Source organism: Arvicanthis niloticus, chromosome 2 (assembly GCF_011762505.2).
Source record: "Arvicanthis niloticus isolate mArvNil1 chromosome 2, mArvNil1.pat.X, whole genome shotgun sequence".
Classification (NCBI taxonomy): Eukaryota; Metazoa; Chordata; class Mammalia; order Rodentia; family Muridae; genus Arvicanthis; species Arvicanthis niloticus.
In genome coordinates, this window is record NC_047659.1 from 97,193,933 (window position 1) to 97,215,768 (window position 21,836).

The window sequence follows — 21,836 nt, forward strand, 5'->3', positions numbered from 1 at the left end:
AAGTATGGGCAAGTACCAAGCTAAGCCACGAAGAAACACTTTCCTTAAAAAAAAATTTTTTTGTAGATGGTATTTTGCAATAGAGCAGAGACAAAAGAAACACAATAGTTCTAACTTTGTTAGGCTCTTCTTTCACAAAGATATTATAAAATCCCATGTCCACTGGAGATGACACACTAGGCTCCACTGACAAACGTTCTGTGGAGGATTTCCAGGCCTGTGTTCTGTGGCTGTCCTGGCTCTCCCACCTCTCCTGCAGCCTTTATTAAATCATCAGCACACACATTTAGTGAAAACAAATATTTGATCTGTAACAATTTAAGAGCTATTAGCCACTGGATAGATGTGGTAGACCCTGCTAAAGTCAAGTCAGGAAAACAAACTGGTCTATAATTGGGGAAGTCTGAATAGAGGTCACCTTTGGGAGAGAGGATGGGCAGAAATTAGAATTGTGACTTCCAGGATGCTGCTCATTTTATCTCTTGATCTGTATTTGGTATCTTACAGATAGTTATCAAACCCTCATGATTCATGTCTCTTTATGTATGTTTTAACACCTTAATCACAGTGATTATGAAAATCAAGGTATTGATATAAACTAGTTCAAAATACCAGTTAAGTACTCATTGATCACAAAGAACACATATAGACCAATAACTCTTGGCCCACGATATCAAATCAGCATCTGCTCGGAAGAACCGTGTGGGCTATACTTTTAGTAAGTGGTCACATGCTTGCTTTGGGGATAGGCGGTCCAGAAGCCAGCTGACGAAGCCTGCTGCCAGAGAGTGCAGGCAGGCGATTGGTCCAGCATTGTTGCCACATTTCTTGTCCTTCTTTAATCATGAGCACATTGTTGCAGAACAATCCTTTGCCAAGAAAGGGACATATGATCGGCCCATCTATTAAAAAGAAGAGAGTGGGGCACATATAAATTAAACAATCTGTTTAAGACAATGGAGGGCCAATGGTGGTGCCTCTGGTTCCCATTTTATAATGTCCCTATCAGTTTGAGGCAGCAAGACAACAAACACTGTCTAGTTCCCATTTGGGGAGCATCTAAACAAGAACATGATGGCTATTGAGAACACCCCGTTTAAACTTTGCTGGCCTTGATCAAAGCCTTCTTGGTTTGTTTGTTTCTTTAGACTTATCCTGCATAGCCTTCTCAAGAAATAAAATCCATCCCTCTCATGTAGGACTCTTTGCAGTAAGGAATATATGACATTTCTCAGCCTTTCCCAAACAGCACAAAAACCCGATAGGTTTGTGAGAGCAATGTTTTATGAAAGCAAATGGCAATTTCCGGTGACGCTGCCCACGTAGGGGTTTGACATTTACATGAGATCCCAGCAGTACTTTCCCAAGGTGGGCTGGAGGCAGTAGAGGCTGTGGGGAATGGGCTGTCCAGTTTCAGACAGAAGAGAATACAACGACTGTAAAAAAAACTTTTGGAAACATAATAAAGCCAACTAAGAGTTATTGGTCTGCTTTGTACCATTCATTACCATGCACCCGAGGGTCCCTAGGAGTTCCTGCAGATGGTTGACAGGTCAGACTAGGAGTGCAGCTGCCCTGTTCCCTGCCACTGCTTCTGTAGCATGTTTTGACACTAAAATTTCAGTAAAACGTGCCGTTAGGGTGGTGGATTTTTCCGCTCAGTCCTGAAGAGTTAAAGTGAGTCTTCGTGAAGACTGCTTTAAAGGCCTGTTTCCTTATTTCCTCACAAGTCAGTGCCCACAGTCCTTCAGCTGGAAGTTGATAACCTGCAGGTCGAGTTAAGTTCCAAGGCCTATGCCCTTTCAGCCTCTCAAGTTCACGGTTTTTCTAGGGTGTTGCAACCTCCTTCACCATCAGGTAGCTTCGCCTCTCCACCTCGATTCCTACCCCATCCCCATACACGTTTTCTCTTTCTTTGCATAGCCAGGAGAAGTGTACTATTTTTTTTTCCTTCCAGCGTCCATCATTTCGCTGAAAAAGTTAAATGTTCCAAAACGGAGGAATAAAAACTGTAGCTTGTCACCATGGCTACTTGGCAGAGGGAAGGGAAGAAGAGCAAGAAGGGTTTGCAAATGTGTCTCCTTCCAGCTGTGCTCCAGTGTCTGTCCCGGGGAATCTGCTGCCTTTAAGTGTGTGTTTGCAAAACTTGTCTGAATAACGGACTCTAATTCTAGTCCTAAAAGCTGGAAAAATAAAGGATGGACTGAGTTCAACATAGCAAGGAGATCACTCAAAGAAAGCAAAAGTAATCTTAAAGTAGAATTTTAAAACTATTGTCTTATATATTAATTACACAGGAAATATTATTTTATGATATGTTCATACATGGGCATAATGTATTTAAATCATATTCGTTCCCTTGGTGCCCTCACTGGTCCCCTTCCCTTTTCCATTCTTTTCCCAGCTACCCCACTTCTACTTTCCTATCTTTTTGGTAAGCCAATGAGTTTCACTAGGGTTATCTGTAGAACATGGGTTGTCAGGAGCTTGGGTGACACCACTACAGAAGATGTCTCTCCATATCGCCATCAGCTCTTAACACTCTATAAATCTTCAGGGAGGGCTGGGCCATTGTGAGCCTCTTCCACATGACAAGATGGTGATGGGCCCAACCTTGTATAGATGTTGTGCAGGTACCACAGCTACCACAAGATGAAGTTTAACAGCCATACCATGCCCAGAAGTCAACATGCAGCCCACCATCAAGTCTTCCACCTCTTATGTTCTTCCATTCTGCTCTTCTACAATATTCCTTGAGCTTGGAAAGAGTTGATTTAGATGTTCTATATATAGCCAAGTATCCAACAGTCACTTATTCTTAGCAATCTGAGTAGATATAAATTTCTGCAAATTACTGCTGACAGCTGAAAAAAAAAAACTGACCACAGCCAACAGAAGCCTTGCACTTTGGGTGTAAACATGGTTATTTAGAAGATAGTTTGATGGACACACATGTACATTTAGTAAGTTACAGCAGAAGTTAGAATAGAATTTAAAAGTCCATTAAATATAGCAAAGTTATAATGAGTGTAAGTTGTCAATAGGCCAGACTCCAACCACACATCTTGTACTGCAAACGAGGGTATGACATGGTACATTTACAGAAGATCAAACTTCAAGGTTCCTTAGGTTGGCCTTTAAACATTCTTTTTAGAAATTGATAAACCAAGCAGACAAAATAATTACTGAACATATGAAAAAATAAGCATTGGCAGATACATCTGCATAATGGAAAGATGGGGAAAGCATTCTTGAAATATTTTAACTACCTCAACAGTTAGGCCAAAAGAGAAATCATAATAAATTCACCAAAGAAATGATGATGGTAATGATGATGATGGTGATGGTGGTGGTAGTGGTCGTGGTGGTTATATTAATAGTGGTCATGAGATCATATTCTCAAACCAGAATATAATAAATTCAGTTATTTCTGAGGAAAGACAATCCAGAACATTTCCTTGAGATGAAGTCTAAGCTAAAATGTCTATAATCTTATCTATTAAAAAAACTTGTCCACATTAAAACATAATGTTACAAACACAGTTGTTATTTTAAAACAAATATATGAAAAATAAGAATTCAACTTGAAAGAATTAAAATATATAAATAACAAAAGAAACTAAGAAAAGAATTAAGGAAAAAATCTCTAAAGATAATATCCACAATGAGTGAACTAGAAATGTCCTAAAGGTGGATAATTAATAAATTAGAGATTATTGCTTGAAAAAACCAACAAAAACTAGGGTAAAGTGCCCACATACGTTTACTGACTTTTACATAGTCCAATATTTGTGTGTGTGCACATGTATGTGTGCACATGTTTGTGTGTATTCAGATATTTGTTAAAAAATAGTTTTGTTCATTTAGCAACCATCTTTTCTTTAGTGGAGTTAATATTACTTTGGGGAGTAAATCACATAATCAATTGGAGATTGGGTCTGTGGCAGAACCAATGCTTGTGGAAATTCAAATCAACCTTTGAAATAGGCTTTCTTCTCTCCAAAGAAACTCAGTTCTAAAGGACAAGTAAGACTGCAGTTCTAAGAGTGTCTTTGCTGCCCAGGATGAGAGCTGCTGTAAGGATTGTACGTAGTGCTGGGCATACATACAAGAACAAAGCAAACTACAGTACGTGTCCTTATGCACATATTTCAGTAGGTGAAAAGAGATGATGGGCATGAACACAATAAGCAAATGACAGTCATATTAGGCAGGGACAAACTAGAAAGCAACACAATTGACCTGCATGCTTTGGGTTGTGCACATGTGTTCTCTGCAGAGCATGTTGCCATATTAAGTAAGGAGGTTAGGTCAAACCTTGAGATGACATTTGAACAAAACCCTAAAATGGGTGAATAAATTCCCAAGGGAACAGATTGCAAGACTAAGGACACAGTTGTAAAATACTAAAATCAAACCAAATTTTTTTTTGTTGGTTTACATATCTTTCCCTTCAAAGGAATGGCAATAGCCTGTGTTATTTTGGTTTCTCCATGACTCCTCTGACCAACAACCCAAGGGGAGGTAGCAGACACCTAACATGTGGCTTCTCATTTGGCAGCCTGTGGATTCTAGGGTGCAAACTTTTATGTCTAAAGCAACTCCAATTAATCGTGCGTGTGCACGTGTGTGTGTGTGTGTGATTATATGAAGCTTATAAGATAATGAGTTTCCATATTGCCTTTTTGAGAATCCATATCATAGTTATCCTGTCCATAACCCCCTTTCTCTGACACACCCTCCCTTCCCTCCCAATACAGCCTCCCTCCCTATTATTCCCCCTTTGCCTTTCACATCACTGTGCTCTCCCTCCCTACCAATGGCCCCTTTCTAGTTTCTTGAATTCTACAGGCACTCTAAATTAAACAGACAAACCTAAAAATTCTATGCTATGATCTACATATGTGTGAAAAGATGATATTTTTCTTTCTGGGTTCTCAATATAATGTTTTCCATATCCACCTATTTACCTACCAATATCATAATTTCATTTTCCTTTATAGCAGAATAAAATTCCACTTCATATAGGCACCATATTTTTATTATTCATTCATTAAGTGTTGTAGATGTAGGCTGCTCCCATATCTCGGCTATTGTGACATAGAACAGCAATGGACATTGATGGCCATTTGTCTCTGTAGTAGGAATAGAGTCCTTTGAGTATATGGACAGGAAAAACATGGTTGGGTCATATGGTGGATCTATTTGTAGTTTTCTGAGGAGTCGTCACACTGGGACTTTTGCTCTGTGTTTTTCAGCTCTTATAGAAATAGAATGGATGGGTTATGGAAAACTTAATTTTTTCTTATGATCATTTCTCAGTATTTAACTACTATGTATAGATATGTATTGTTTAAAAACAACCACAGTATTATGTAAATTATATCCATACAGAAGGATTATAAATCCCTTTGTGATTATCAGTAAATGCTTGACTTGTACACTTATTTAATATTAATACATCAATCTTCCTGGCACAAAATTTTCCCAGGAGAAAAGGGGCTGTGTCTAGAAAACCCTGAAAGGGTTAAAAATTTTCAAAAACTCCTAACAGGCTGAGCGGAACCAAGAGTGCAGGTCAGCTTGGTCATGAGCTCTGTGTTTCAGGAACTTGGCTGACCACAAGATAGATGGTTGAGTACAAATAGGCTCTTGAAAATAGCCTATACAGAATGTTCTCCATGACTGTTCTTTGTACCCTGTCACAAACTGAATAGTGGGCTGGGACTTTCCACAGGTACTTTCCAATAACCCCCCTTCACTCCCCCTAAGCTGTAGTTTTCCCCCTGGGTTGTGTTTTTTTCCTTGTGGTTTTTGCCTTTATATTCCCTCTGCCTCCAAAGCTTGGGGTCAGACCCCACTGCCCCTGCGTGGGTTATGGGTCTTGACCTCAACATGCTGATCGAAATATACCTCTTGCTGATTACATCAAGATCAGTATCTTGTGAGTTATTGGGTGGCCTTGAATTCCTGAGGCTTGAGTGAGGTCCTCCCTTCATGGGGGTCTTCCACCCTACACAGCTCTGATTAGCCCATCACTTTAACTCCATCTCCCACAAACACTTTGGGAAGGGGAAAATGTACACAGTTCTGTAGAACATAACACAGATGGCCATTTGATCTTCCTTTGCCCATGTCTCCCCCCACCTCGCTCTCTCTCCCTCTCCCTCTCCCCTTCCCCTTCTTCCCCTCCTCCTCCCCCTCCCCCCACCACCCATCTCTGTTCTAGATTGATGTTTGCATTTTCTACTCCCTCAAGAAGGGTGCATGTACTTAGGTGAGGTCAGGTGAAGTCTTAATTGATCAGATAAGGCTAGAGCCTGTGATTGGGCGGCGGAAGGGAAAGGCAAAGCTGAAAGTTTTAGAGAGAAAATAGAAGAAGAATGTAGATGAGATGGAGGATAGAGAGAAGATGGAGGAAAAGGAAGATACATCAGAACCATGTGGCCTGAATGAGTTGCAAGTAGTTAGGGATTTCATAGACAGGCAATAGAGTAATGTAGGGTACATTTGCCATCAATTGAGTTTTGTGTTCTTTGGGTGGGCATTCTGGGGTTGGAGATTTACTGTTATAAATATGGCTGGTATATTACAAACCTCTAGTATTATTTTACAGGGCTAAGGGAATCTGAGTGAGCAGTAGCTGGCTTTCTGCAGGCTAGCCACAGAGGGTGGATGGCCTGGGAAATGCTGGGGGAGGCTTGGCAGCAGGCTGGCCTGGGAACCAGGGCAAGACCACTGCTTGGGGCTGGCCATGGTGGTTGGAGAGACCACTGTGGCCGGTGCCTGCTTAGCTGGATTTAGCGTGGATCGTTTTTTAAAGACCACACAGTACACTGTTCTTCCTTTTTTCCTCATCTACTAAGGGTCTCCAAAAAATTTGAAATAAGGGTAAATACTAAAGACATTTCTATTAGTTTTTAATATATAAAAACTTAGACTTAATTGATTTTAGACTGATCTAGAGTGCAATTCTCTGATGTTTTTATGTGACAATCTCTCGAATATTATTCACCCTATGGCTCAAAATGATTACTAATAAAGCCATGGTGTGTACTAGGATGAAAACTACAATTTCCAGCTAATTAGTCACAAATATTTATTAAACAAGGAACTTTTCACTAAGTGAGATTCAGTTACAAGTGAAAACTCAGGAGTGCAGTGTGAGAATGAGTTACTCAAAGGAAAGAATGAACACTGGGTAGAAAACACGTGAACACGAGAGAAAACACCTGCTTTCTTATAATCGTTTGACTTAATGCACATCTCAGAAATGTTCCAGTAAAATAACTATTAGCAAGAAATCTGGATAAAATTAACATGACATTTGACATTAGTTTTTCAAAGGTCAGGGTGCAGGGGTAGGGAAACCTGCCTTTCTTCTCTCTTGACTATTTCTGAGAGCCTGTCCTTCATTTCCAGATTCCCCTGGTAAGGAAGCCAACAGAGTTAGTTCTTTGTTTTTAGGCTTAAGAAAAGGTCACAAATATCTTTCAACAGATTAAAAGAGTTTTGACCAATGATTTCTGAAGCTGGGACAATTCCATGGATGCAAGAAGAAAGAGTGGAACAGATTTTCTAATTGTGTTCCAAAATTAGCATTGCCAAAGTGGGTTCTGTTTTAATTATTTATGTGAAAACCAGAGCTGAACTCACTAGATTGGTTGCTGCGGTAATACAGAATTCTTATTTAAGTGTGATGTTACTGCTTAATAGGACATCCCTACCCCATTTTTTAAACCTTAACCTAACCCCTACTTTCACACTCAGATTTAGACATGGTATCATATAAAGACTTGAAAGACTCTGTTCTTTCAACATTTTTTTCATCCAACTCAAATGAAGGGATCTTCTAGCCTAGGCTCTCTCCATGTACTTGAGACAATTTTCATTGCTGTGGATGAAAGGCCTTTCTTCCCTAAAGACAGAGGGAGCCTCAGAGGTGACCAACTTCCCAGTGCACTAAAATGCAACTTGGTGCAGAGGAATCTCAGGTTGCTAGTTGCATTGCTAGAAGAATGGTATGTGTACATAGTATATGCAGATGAGGGGCCTCCATTTTCCAGTGCATTGTTAGAAGAGGGCTGTGTGCATAGCCCATGCCAAGAGGAGGTTGCTAAGTTATTCATTATGCTTGGGTGGTCTCAGGACCAGCGTTGTATTTTTATCTAGTTGTTTTCTGTTGTTTAAAGGAGAACAAACAGTAAGACATCTCCGAGATATGAATCATTGAAAATATTTTTTTAATCTTTTCAGAGACTCATGAACTCACTATAATTTTAAGCGCTAATGTTCCTTAGTAGAGGTGAATTCTGATAATAAATAATTAAGACATTTATTTGGGATTGTTATTAATATGACAGAGTTGCCTATACCAGCAGGGTTAGGAAGTGTTGCCTTAGAACAGATACAGTTTTGCTTGTGCTCTTTCTCATCTCTGTTGATATCTAGGCTGCAAAGGTGGTAGCTGTTAAACATTCCTATTGTACACATAAATACAATTATTTTAGGAATATCACAGAAGTTCTAGAATAAAACATAAATGATTTATGTGTAATTTAAGGGTTAAAAAGTGTGTGTGTGTATGTGTGTGTGTGTGTGTGTGTGTGTGTGTGTGTGTGTGTGTGTGTGTGTATGTGTGTCTTTTTAAAGTTTGGGATACAATGTCAATGAAAAAAAATTCTACTACATAACTCCCCTGCCCATGCCAAGTATCAAATTTTTAAAAGGAGTTTTACTTGTATTGTTTTAAATTATGTGAGGGGGGTTGACAGTATATGCATGTGCACACAAATGTCTTTGGAGACTAGAGGCTTCAGATCCTCCCTACCCTAACCCCTGGAACTAAAGTCGCAGGGAGTTGTGTGCATCCAACATGGGTGCTGAGAGCTGAACTCAGATCCTTTCTAAAAAGAAAAGAATATTTATTTTATTTTTATTTCTGGATATGTATATGTGTCTCTGTGGGAGTATGTATACATGAGTACAGGTGCCCATAGAATCCAGAAGAGGATAGCAGATCCCCTGGAGCTGAAGTTGCAGGCAGTTGTGAGCCTCCAGATTTCAGTGCTGGAAACTGACCTCAGGTCCTCTGGAGGAGGAACAGTCCCTCTTAACTGTTGAGCCATCTCCCAGCTCCTTTAACGAGTATTTAAAATGATATTTCTCTTGATTATTCCCTCTATACAAAGATTTCTTAATCTTTTGAAACAAGGGATTCTAACCTAAACAAAAAAAGACCATTGGGTTCTTTGGTTTTAAAAATTAACTTTATTTATTATTATTAAAATATAAATACATCATTGCCCTCATTCTCTTTCCCTCCTCCAATCTCTCCCATGCACCCCATCCCTCTCAAATCCCAAGCCCTCTTTCTTATGGTTGTTGCTACACACGTGTGTAACAACAACCCATTAAGTCTGTTTAGTGTCGCTTATATGTACATGATTTCAGATCTAACCACTTGGTATTAGATAACCTACTCTCCACATCTCTTATTTGCCTATAGTTCTTCATCTTGGAATGGAGCACCTTGAGATTCCTTCTTTCACATTAGCATCGTTCGTGGATGTCTTGTTCAAGCCATCCTTGGCAGACATGTTGCAGTACTTTATGGGCATAGCTTCTCTGGCATTTCTAGGAGATACACTCTCACAATGAACTTTCTGGTCCTTTTTCTCTTTACGCCTCCACCCCTTTGGCAGTGTTCCCTGACCTTTAGGCACAGGAGCTGTGTTGTAGATGTAGACATCCTTAATGTTCTTATTTGACCCATGCAGAAGGCAGACAGACCTTGGAGATTGACAGTTGATTATTGTAAGCTCCATCAAGTAGTGACTCAAAGTGCATCTATTGGACCAGAAACAGTTTCCTCACTTGTGTGGATTAATATATCTCCTGATACCTGGTATGCTGCTATTGATCTTACAATAGTTTTCTTTTTCCATATACATCCATAAACAATCAGAACAATGTTCTTTCAGTTGATAAGAGCAACAGTACACCTTCATGAGTCAACAATTTTAACACAAACACACACAAACAAAAATATTTTAGATGAACATTCTTAACCAATGATGGCTTAGTTCATTGTTGACTCATCTTTGATTTTACAAGTAATCTAAGTCCCTATTGTTTAAAGCAAGCAAGCAGACAGAGTGGCTTTTAGGACTTTATGGCTCCTTCTCCAGGGTATCCTCACATAGAGTTGCCCACAATATGTTCCCTGCCATATATTCTGCATCACCACAGCCCAGAAACAATGTAGCCAAGTGACCATGAATGGAACCCCCTAACATGGTGTACAAGAACAATCCTTCCTCCCTGGTTGACTTTCTCACTGTTTTGTCACAACCATGGAAAGCTACCATAATAGTCTCACCAGCTGTCCCCAAATCTGACATTTTCAGGTTTTGGGTGAGATCATTATTTCCCAACTTTTCTTGCCAGTCTCATTGAAGATGCTGTTTATAAGGAGGTCATGTAAAGTCAAGATGGTAACAATGGGCTGTACAATAAAGTTAGCACATAAGCAAAGTAAGCAATGGGCTGGAATTTAAGCTCTGTGACCTTGGAAGCTTCCATCCACACTTACAATCTGTGCACTGATGGCACAAAGCGTCTTACTCTGGATCCAGTGGATGCATGGAACACTAACATGGGTTAGAGAGCTTGCTGAGGTGTCTTATTTCCCTCTCAGCATATTGAACTGAAGCTATGTGGAATGGTTACCAAATCTTGGTTGGTTCTGGATGTGGTTTGCTAAAAATTGACTACTATGTAGTTGGGAAAAAGCACATTTCCATACATTGCTCTTTTCAGACAGTTTTTTTTTTTAATATATCAGAAAACCCAAACCACCTAACAACTAATGAATTTCAAATGCTTGAAGTGGAATAATCCATGAAATAATCAAAATGAAAGACAAGCCAGAGGTCTTAAAAACAAATAACCCAGTGACTTTGTGACTAAACACGGATCCAAACAGGTAGCAAAGAAAGGAAGGGTTTGTCATGCAATGCTTCCTATGTGGGCACATGATGCCTATTGATTTGATAAGAAGCAGAGTTTTAATGACACAGATAGTGCTTAGTGCAAGTTATACTGATCCTTAAAGTGGACATTGACTTAATTTGTTTGGAACTGGAGTCTCAGCATGTTGTCCAGGCTGGCCTCATACATGCTTTTATCCTTCTGTCTTAGTCTGCAAGCACATAGAGTGTGACTCTGAGCCACTATGCCCAGCTTTAAGCACTTCTGAAGCATTTGCTTCAGGTGGTTCACATCAGCATTTCTTTGGAAAAAATAGCTATAGCTGTCATTTAGACATTAGACATTAGATGAAAATCTCCAATCTTGAATACTCTCCTATACTAAAAATAAAAGTTTTGACTCATAATTGCAGAAGCGAGTAAGCTTCTTCAAACAGACCCAAACTCCACCATAGGCAGACTGGGAAACCACAATGTAAATGATTTTTTTTTCTAACAATAACCAGATACTTTTGGTTGAGCACATTGCTTGGCCAAAGCTTTATGGAAATTTGCACAGGAAAAAAATCACAGTAAAAATTCTTAGAACTGTAAAATATTTGTTTTGTGAAAAATTCAAAGAACCCTTAGGCAAAATAAAAGATGGTGGCAAGAAAGAAACATTATGGCCATTAGATTGATTCCCAGGGCCTTTTTTACATCTTTTACTGCTGTATTTTTAAAATCTAAAAGAAACATCAGTTACACAGCTGAATATTACTGAAGCAGAAGGACCGCACAGACATCTAAACGAGCCCTTTGTGGGATTGTCTCCTTCAACTTATCACTCTTAGGTCTTGACTCATTTGGTTTTATTCTTACAAGAAAATTATAAGATTAACATTTTTCAAAGAAAGAAACAATTTTTTTTCTATATCAATCTTACAAGCACCCCCTGCAGCTCCCCTGGCATCTTTGCTAGTATATGTGCACTAATACTCATGAAACAGAAGGTACAGCCTTTCTCACTGAATTTAAGACAGAAGTTGCAGTGGTTTGAATGAAAATGGCCCCCATAGGCTCATATGTTTGAATAATTGGCATTGAGTTGGTGAAACTATTTGGGAGGGATTGGGAGGTGTGCTCTTATTAGGGGAGATGTGTCACTTGGGACAGGCTTTGAAGTTTTAAACTCACAGCATTTCCTTCCTCCCTTCCTCTCTCTTTCTCCTCCTCCCTCCCCCCTCCCTCCCTCTCTGCCCCTCTCCCTCTTTCCTCTGTCTCACCAACTTGTAGATCAATGTGTAAGCTCTTTTAATTGTTCCTGCTTCCATCCCTTTCCTCTGCCATCATGGACTCCCTGACACCCTGAAACCATAAGCACAAAATTAAATTTTTTCATTTCAAGTTGTCTTCTCATGGTGTTTAATCACAGAAATAGAAGACAACTAAGGCTGAAGTTTGGGGGAATCTGAAAAATTATTGACTTCCCTTCTCTGTATTCTATAAGCAGCTGTCTTTTATCACTCTAAAAGGTAGTTTGATGGCTTTTGTGTGTTGAGGCCAAATATACTATGCAGTTGAGTAACAAAATTTAATCATCTCATGGATAGGCTTAACCAATAAGATAAAAATATTTAGCCAATGTTAAATTTTATTTCCAAATACTATTTTTCTGTCTCAAAGGATCAGTGGAAGAAGTGATTCAGCTCTACCAGCAGAGACATAAATCAATGACCTCTCCTTACAGTAGTTCTGTGTGGTGATGTTAGAGACCTGGAGAGAGTGATGTTTTAACAAGTACAGATCAAAGAGAAATTGTCATCTAAAGTTTCTGTAAAATGTAATTCTCAAGACCTTTGAGTTATAAAATTTTGAATATTAATTGTAATTTGTTAAAAATCTTGGAATTAGAAGAAAGAAGGCAGGATTATTTTCTTAAAATTATTGTTAATAACTTCTTAGTAGGTTGACTATTCTTTGGGTAAGCTTGGCCCAGTTGATGATAGAAAAATTTTAAAGTGCAGTAAAGTTATATACAAATGTTGCTTATCTTTGTCTGAGTTACCATTAACTAGAGAAAAGGTATCATTAAGATGGTTCCTTCATGTATGTTCACTAATCAAACACCTATATGAACTGAAATGTGGAGCAAAATTAGACAGAATCCAGTTTTAGAAGAATGTAATTATTGACTTTGGCTATAGTTAAAATTGATTGTTATATCTTTGTGGAAATATCCAGAAGAGAGAAGGAAATTTCAAACTGGGTTTTGGGTTGCATGGTAGACTAGAAGCACTATCCACCCATCCAAGGGAAGTGAGGAGAGCATGTGTTCTCCACAGATGTCTCTATATAGTAGTAGCTATTGAAGGAACCTACCTACCAATATGATGTTTTGGATGCTTTCAAATAGTAGCCATTGAATGAACTGAACTGGAGGCCTCATCATTAAAATATAAAGCAAGGCAAATCTGTGGTTTGGTAAAAGAAACATAGATTCAAGGCTGTCCAAGCAGTTCACCAAATGATAGAGGTTATTGCCTTTGGTTACCTCTCAAAGTTAAAAGTAAGCCTCTGTTGCTGAAGACACTGCACACTTAAGAAACAGAACTTGAGTTATTCTATCTACATCTAACCCGAAAGCTTCCTCCTTGTGATCTAGTTTCCATGTTACCAGAAATCACTCTGAGCTTCCAAGGGAGGGGAGAAATTAAGAGTCCTAAACAGCTGTGACAGCTGTGAACAACAACAATGACCAGCATGGCAAGATATCTGTAAAGATGAAGGAAATGATGTTCGTGCATTGGTGGTAACCAACAGCTGCTGAATTGGACTGACAGCCTGCTTAACAGGAGGGAAGTCATGTCTGATAATGGAAACCTAGTCAGCTTCCCTGGGCTACTGAGATCATGGACATTAGTCAAGACTGTTACCTCCACCTGGCTAAACAAGCAAAACTCCTAACTACATTCTAAATCTTATTATTATGCCCATAGTCAAGTGTAGCTTCCACCCTACATCAAAGAAGCTTCTCTTTGTAACAGATGGGACTACCACAGAACTGTACAACTGGATACAATGCATAGATGGTTGGACCACTGGGATCTCAGCTCCACAGATACATCCACACCACCTCTCCTGCATTTATAGCACAGAAAAAATAATGGAAAGGGGTAGGTACAGAAAGACTGTAAGAGTCAGAATGTCAGGAAGTCTCCTGTGAAGCAAAAACAAGAGCTGAACAATAGCAATAGAAATGCTAACTGTGAAGGGAGGAAAAAAAAATCTCAGTGTCTCACCCCTACTCAAAGAACTACAGGCAACTAAGGTCTGAATAGAAAGGGAAAATTAGCCTCTCTCAAGGATGAATCTCCATAACTGGCTACCCAATACAAAGTGATTGGCCATGACATTATACACACATGAACAACAAAAACAGATTGGACAGGGTTTGTGTGTGTGTGTGTGTGTGTGTGTGTGTGTGTGTGATAAATTCCTTTATGATCACATAATAGTAAAAGAAAAAGAGACTATCAATTTGAGGGGAATGGCTATCCAAGAGGTTAGAAGGAAAGGACTTGAGATGGAGCAAAGGGAGGAAAGGGAAGGGGGAAATGATGTAATTGCATTTTAATTAAAATGTATTTTTTTTAAAAAAAAGAATTCAGCGTACTTTATGGGAAAAAATCACAAAAACAGAAAACTGTATGTTTGCTTCTCGAAAAGTTAGGAGTCATAGAGACATTCCAAATTCAGAGACATTTCCAAAGAACTCGCCGTGAACAAAACAACACCACTCACATACAAAACATCTTGTCATTTTCTGCTCAGTCCCCCAGCTGCATGACGGTATAACATGGCAAAGCTTACCTATTTGTGAAAAACTGTAATTGAGAAGAATTTCTCTCCTCTTCTAAGCCAAGAATATTAAGGAATGGAATTCAATCACCACCAAAGATTTGAAAACTGTTCCAAAAATTTGTTTTATCTTGTAGTCAGCTTTAAACTTGGCAAGTGGATTAAAAACCAACAACTCACAGAGAGCACTGACACAGTGGTGCATCACAGACCTGATTCCCTCTTCAAAATATTCTTGGTAATTCCAAGTGACAGCAATGAAAGTTGAATGTGAGGATTTGAGCAGAATGTTGGCTAAGTTTAATTCTCGTAAACAGATACTGTTTTCATTGCCTTAACTAAATTAATGTCTTCTAGAGTTTAATCATTTGATGGTCTTGTCACAATAACTCTAAATCCATGACATTGGGGTTATAAAACATGCTCAATCAAATGCAAAAATGTGTGTGTGTGTGTGTGTGTGTGTGTGTGTGTGTGTGTGTGTATTATGTAGCCCAGGCTTTCCACAAACTCCTTGTGTAGCCAAGGCCAACCTTGAATTCCCAATCTTCTTGCTTCCACTAAAGAAGGTCTTACATTCCTACAGTAAGATCTGAAAGAAAAGGGAAGACATAAATTCTTAGACTTCCCACAAAATACACAGTTTAATTCCAGTGATTTTTCTCTTGTTGGAGTCTGACTTGGGGGAGCTGAGTAGCAGGAAACAAAGCAATGAGCACACACATCCCACTAGCTTCCTAATACTACTTTAACCTTGCAGACACCCAGTTTCCAGAACGCTTTAGTCCATCTCTGGCATGGACACTGCTCTGCCTTTCATAGATATTTTGTAAACTATGTGAACTGTGGCTTGCTAAGACTTATTCTTCCAATGACACTGGCACTTGTTGAGTACTTTACGTGATTCTACATGCAGACTCGGGTAGATCTTCCTGTAAAGTGTAGTAATCAAAACAGTTAGTTATAAAGAATGTATTCAAGACTAATGTTATTTTTTAAAAAAGTATCCTTGGTATTAATAGAACAATGAGAATATAAATAGGAAAAAAAGAGTGAGGAGTATTTGTTTTGAATTTTTTATTTTCTGAAATTAAAATATAATTATATTGTTTATTCTCTCTTTTCTCGCTCCAACTCCTCCAATGTACTCCCTTTCTCTCTTTCTTGCTTTCTCTCTCTCTCTCCCTCTCTCTAATTTATGGCCTTTTTTCTTTGTGTATTGACAAATAATATAAATATAAATAAATATCTATATAAAACACTCAGTTTGGCCCATATAATGTTACTTGTATATTTGATTCTGTGCTGAGTATTCTTTAAACCAAGTGGTACCCTCCTGCTGAGGACATTCTTTCCAGGGACTCAGAAAAGTTTGGCATCTTCCCTCAGAGGAAAGAGTTTGCATTTGCACAGGGCTGCTCTTAGCCTTGGTCAGAGAAGCTTCTTTGTGCTGTGGACAAATTAAATGTACTTTGAAAAAATTTTTCAGTTTTTTCCATGTTTTAATTCTTTAATATCACATTTTATGATAAACTCAGGCTATTATCAATATTTGGGATTATGTATAATATATATTATGAATGTACAAATATACATATATATGTATGTGTGTGTATATATATATATGTATATATGCTACATATTTATATAAAGCCAAACACTCATGAAGCATAATGATATGGTTAAGTATAGTAAAAATTATTAATGTTTTAATAAGTATTACACCCCAGGTGCTATGATGTAGCTATATGTTAATTAGCTCATTGAATATTCATAATAAGTTTACAGGGAAAATTCAGTTTTATTTAATTTAGGATATTTTTCCTACCTGTTAAATTCTCCCTTTATTGAAAATAGATTCTTTTCTGATACAATACAATCCTGAATACATTTTCCTCTATCTCTCTCCTCCTCTTCTCTCCTCCAGATCCACTCCCTTTCTGTCTCTCATCGGAAAGTTTGTGTTTTATTGTTATCTCTTAGAAATATTTTAATTTTCAACATCAATTTACTTATTCAGAAATTGTCTTTTTGATCTCTCAGATCTGAGTCATTGCTTATTTCTTTTGTAACTCAGCTGTGACTTCCTTCTCACTTTCCACACCATTATTTCTTGATGATTTGATCGCATCCTTTAAACTTATCCTCTGGCTCAATGAGGGAAAAAAAAGCTGTTGCAAAGAGAAATAGCTTTTAATCAATTCAAGACACATCTAGAATGAATACTCCTGGCTTGAACAGTCATTGTTTTTGGCAGAGATCTCTAAGCAATAAACAACAAACACCACCATCCTGAGAAGCCGGAAAGGTGTAAGGAAGGCTGTTGTTTTCATATCACATTGCTAAATGCCATTCTGGTCTGTTTACATGCCGTGGGAACTGATATGTAATGTATCGGGTGAACACAGTGCAGGAGTTAGACGTTGCTGGAGGTAAATACTACAAATGCTTGCTTTAATAAGCTCTGTATAGTGCATGAAACCGATGCTCACTGCGGAATGTACTGAAAAGCAAACCGCTTTATCAATCCGCCAGTAACACAAATGATTGGAAGCTAGCCAACAGGTGAGCTTTAGACTCATATGGTATTTATTTGGAGAGAAAGCAGTAAATTCTTTGTAAGCGTGAAAACATTCGTGGCTTTTCCAGTACCCCTCACATACAGCTTTGAGTGCCTCCTGGTTGTGTTTTCACTCTGTCATTGAATGGCTCCAGCAAGCAAGCAATGCCTTTTATAATAGAACATCACATTCCAGGTAATACTAAAAATCAGTATTTGTGGTTCAATGAGGTGTGAGTTCCATTTCCCCAAGTACATGGTGTTATTAGTCAAGGTAGTTTTCTGAAAGAACAGAACTGATAGGGGGGTTGTTAAACTGATATATGTGTGTGTGTGTGTACGCACGCGCGTGTGCGTGTGCCTGTGTGTGTGATGCAAGTAGACCCAAAATGGATATCTCACAACAGAAAGGTAGAGGATCCAATTCTGTACAAGAGGCTGGATGTCTCTACTGTTGGTGCTGGAGTCAGGGAGAATTCCTAGAGAGCTGATACTTTTCAGTCTACCTTGGAATCTTGAAGAAGTCGGACTTATAACCAGCCGGTGCTGCAGAAAAAACATGTCAGTCAGAGTGAGGGCAAGCAAGAAAGAAGCTAAGTTTCCTTTTTCCATGTCCTTTCATCTGGGCTCCCACCAGAAGGTGTGGCCCAGGTTTAGGGAGGATCATTCAGCTTCAGATAATCTGATTAAGAAAATCCCTCATGAGTGTGCCAACAGCTTGGGTCTGTGTTCATTCCAGAGAAAGTCAAGTTGATAGCCAAGATCAGCCCTCATTCATGGATCTGAACTTTGAAGCCTATATGTTCAATTCAGAATTCAGTATATTTGTAATTTCAAAATCCATACCTGCAGCCCTTTGATAGTCGTCTGCTAACATGAATGGAACATTGGGAAATGTGTTACCCCAAAACACATATTCCTAGTTAGTATGAAATAAAGCAACATTGGAGTGTGTTTCTGTTCTCAGACTATAAACAAGGGTTCCCCGTATCCAATGCCACATTTCACTCTTTTGAGCTTATGTGTTGACAATGTTGTTCATGACATAATGGTCTCCACTCACAGTACTGAATTCCTGGTTAGTGTTCACAAAGTGGAAGATGACTGTGTTTTGGCTTATGGAGAAAATCCATGTGGCAGATACTTTTAATTCAGGCTGATGTATAATACTGTTGTTGGCCTTGAGTTTGATAATCATAAATCAAAAATATATTTTGAGTAAGGAGCCTTAAATAGAACACATGGAAGACAGAGTTCTCTATATATAACTGGTTGACAAAAATGTTTTAATGAGATACAGGACTTGAACCCACATTCACAGAAGAAGGCATGGCCCATCTTTCACTATTTCAATGTTTCCACCGACTTAGTGAATTTATTAGTAATTATCATAAGTCATGAGATGCATGTTTCATATATTTATACATATACACAAATAAAACTAATTGTTTTTTATTTTTATTTTATGCGCATTGGCATTTTGCCTGCATGTATGTTTGTGAAGATGCCAGATTTGGAATTGGAATTGGAGACACAGACAGTTGTGAGCTGCCACATGGGTGCTGGAAATTGAACTTGGGTCCTCTGGAAGAACAGCCAATGCTCTTGACCTCTGAGCCAACTCTTCAACCCCCAACTCTGATTATTTTAAAATAAAAAGACTGTGTTTTAAGGTATTCTGATCCACAGGTCTTGGGAGAGGCTGAAAATAGGGATTTTGTAAAACTCTCCTGGAAGTGTCTGATGAAGAGCTTTGTGAACCATGACAGCATCTCCACCTTCGTTCCAAACTTTAAGACCATCTATGAAAGTCAAGAGTGCAGGTCACCTCAGATTCACCACTTAGAGGAAAGGTGGTCATTGAACTTTCCCTCTGTAACCTTGAACTCGTCATTTGAATTAGAGCCTTCTTTTAAAATAGGACTTTCCTCTTAATTTTAGGAGTATAGCTCAGGATTTTTTTTTTTATTCTGTTTGTCCTTTTTCATAACTTTATAAGCACTCAAGACTCTGAAAACCACAGGTAAGCCAGAACTGCAAATAGATTGATTTTCATGTCTCTATACACTACTGGCTGATTCCATTCTTCTCAACTGATACTATATCAACTATTAATTAAAACCAATCCTATCTTCCTATAAGATGAAAACATGTGCAATCCAAAATCTTCTAGTTTATCCTGCACACAGGAGGCTATGCTGCTTAGAACCTGGATGATTTCATAGTCTTTTTTTCTCTATCTCAGATGTTGTTTACTAAAGGCAGTGACTTTTCTTTAGGACACAGTTTAACTGTTACCATCTAAGAGAATGTCCCTCACTATCTAATCCAAAGCAGTAACCCTTGTTGCAGTACTCTGGATCTTACCACATGCTGATTTTCCTCTTCCCATGCTAGTTAGATTTTTAGAAATATGATACATTTTTAATAGATGCTTCTACTTCAGTATCTAGGTTCCATCAGGGTGAAGACTTGAAATCATTTGCTTACTAGTTCTAGCCTCATGCATTGCAGCATTAGGCCCAGCTCTATTCCTCCTCCCTAGGCACCTCTGTACCTGATGTCTGTGCCCATCACTAATACCTAGCATCTACTCACATAACCATTTGAGTGTGCTTATTTCGTTCTTCCTCTAATTACAGTAGACTCTGTAGTGCAGGGTCAAGCCTATTCAAGCACTGTGTGTCCTGGAGCCCCAGGCCAGATCAGACTTTACACTTACTTGGTATCCAGACATTTGGTGCTTGAGTGACCAGAGCTGTTTGTTTCTGACAAAAGAAGTGCCCTTTCCTTAACCCTATCTATCTATCTGTCTATCTATCTATCTATCTATCTATCTATCTATCTATCTATCTATCTTAGGTTGTAGATTTTATTTACTCTTTGCGAATTTTATACTTGTAAACGAGGTATTCTGATTATATCAACCCCTCTCCCCTTCACAACTTCTCCCAGATCACCCCAACCATGTTCTCCTTCCGAACTTCAGTCTTTTTCTTTCTTTCTATAATTTACTAAATCCAATTTAACACTTGCTATATGCACATGGGTAAAGACCCATCCTCTGGTGCATGAGGAACCAACCAGGGGCCACTCTCTGAAGAAGTCTGACTCTCCCTCTCCCTCCCATTAATGTTAGGATGCTAATGTGAATGAACTTGTACAGACAACTATAGCTGAGATTGTGTTCATGAGTACAAATAGTCTGTCATGCCCTGAAGACACTGCTTCGAAGCAGCCCTCTCTAACCTCTGGCTCTTAAAGTCTACCCACCTGTTCTGCAGTGATGTTCCATGAGCCTTGGGAAGGGGCATGCTCTTAGGAAGCAACACCCCTCCAGGATATATTGTCTGTTTTCTCAAAGTAGTACTGCTGAAAGCTAGTCTACTATTCCAGGTTGGGGTGCAAAGATGTGATTGTTCCTTAACTAACTCCATCCAGTCTGTGATCTGGCTTTTGGTGTGTCTCCTTAAACTTCAACTCAACCCCCTTTTTCTGAAGGAGGAGTTGATGGCAGTGATGCATCAGGAGAAACGATGTCATCCATTAGCACTGCTGTATCAAAGAGCTTACAGCTTAAAACAATACAGATTTATTATGGCAGTTTCTATAAGTCAAGTGTCTGGACAAAGGTTAGCTAGATCACCCAACATGGAAAGCCTCTGGCCTGAAGTCTTAGGTTTACGAAGGGCTGTGGGCTTATATTTTTCAAAACCTACTTTAATAAGTGTACTTAAATGCTTTCACCTGTCTTCTCACCCACCACCCACCAGAGGTAGTGGAAAGGAAAGGTAAATAGGGAAAAGGAGGATGTGAACCTGTTCAGAAATATTTCTTTGGGGATAATTCAATCTGCTTTGTCAGGATATCAGCAGTTCAGTTCACATAAGTCAGCAGCAGTAGCTCCATCCACTTGCAAAGACCATTCATGAATCAGCAACAAGGCTCTCTGCCAATTGGCTGAGTCTTAGAAGCATCAAGAAGCCACCAGAACATCACCAGAAGTTCTTCTCTACGAAGTCACAACAAACGATGATCAGCAAAGAAGGCAAGGCAAACCAATACCATACAACATCATCTACTGTCTGTTAGGTTATATTTATACCCTTTCCAAACATCATGTATTCTCTCAAGTGTCCACTCTATGAAAACATCACATGCCCTTTTTTCTGAGCAACTTTCAGAAAAATGCCATGTCTCTGTTCTCAGTAAAACATCCTCCCATGTGTCTGCTTCAGCAAAAACATCCTCTCATACGATTGTTTCCAGAAAAACATCACATGACAGAACTGAGTCTCTGAAGAAACCAGAAATTTCCACTTCAAAGGGCATATACCCCCTTTGAAGGGACTGTCTGAATAGTTCAGGCCCTTCCAGGATTCTCTTTTCTTAACTCAGAATCAAACTGATCAGATACTTTGACTTTGTGTTATTCTGCTTTTGTT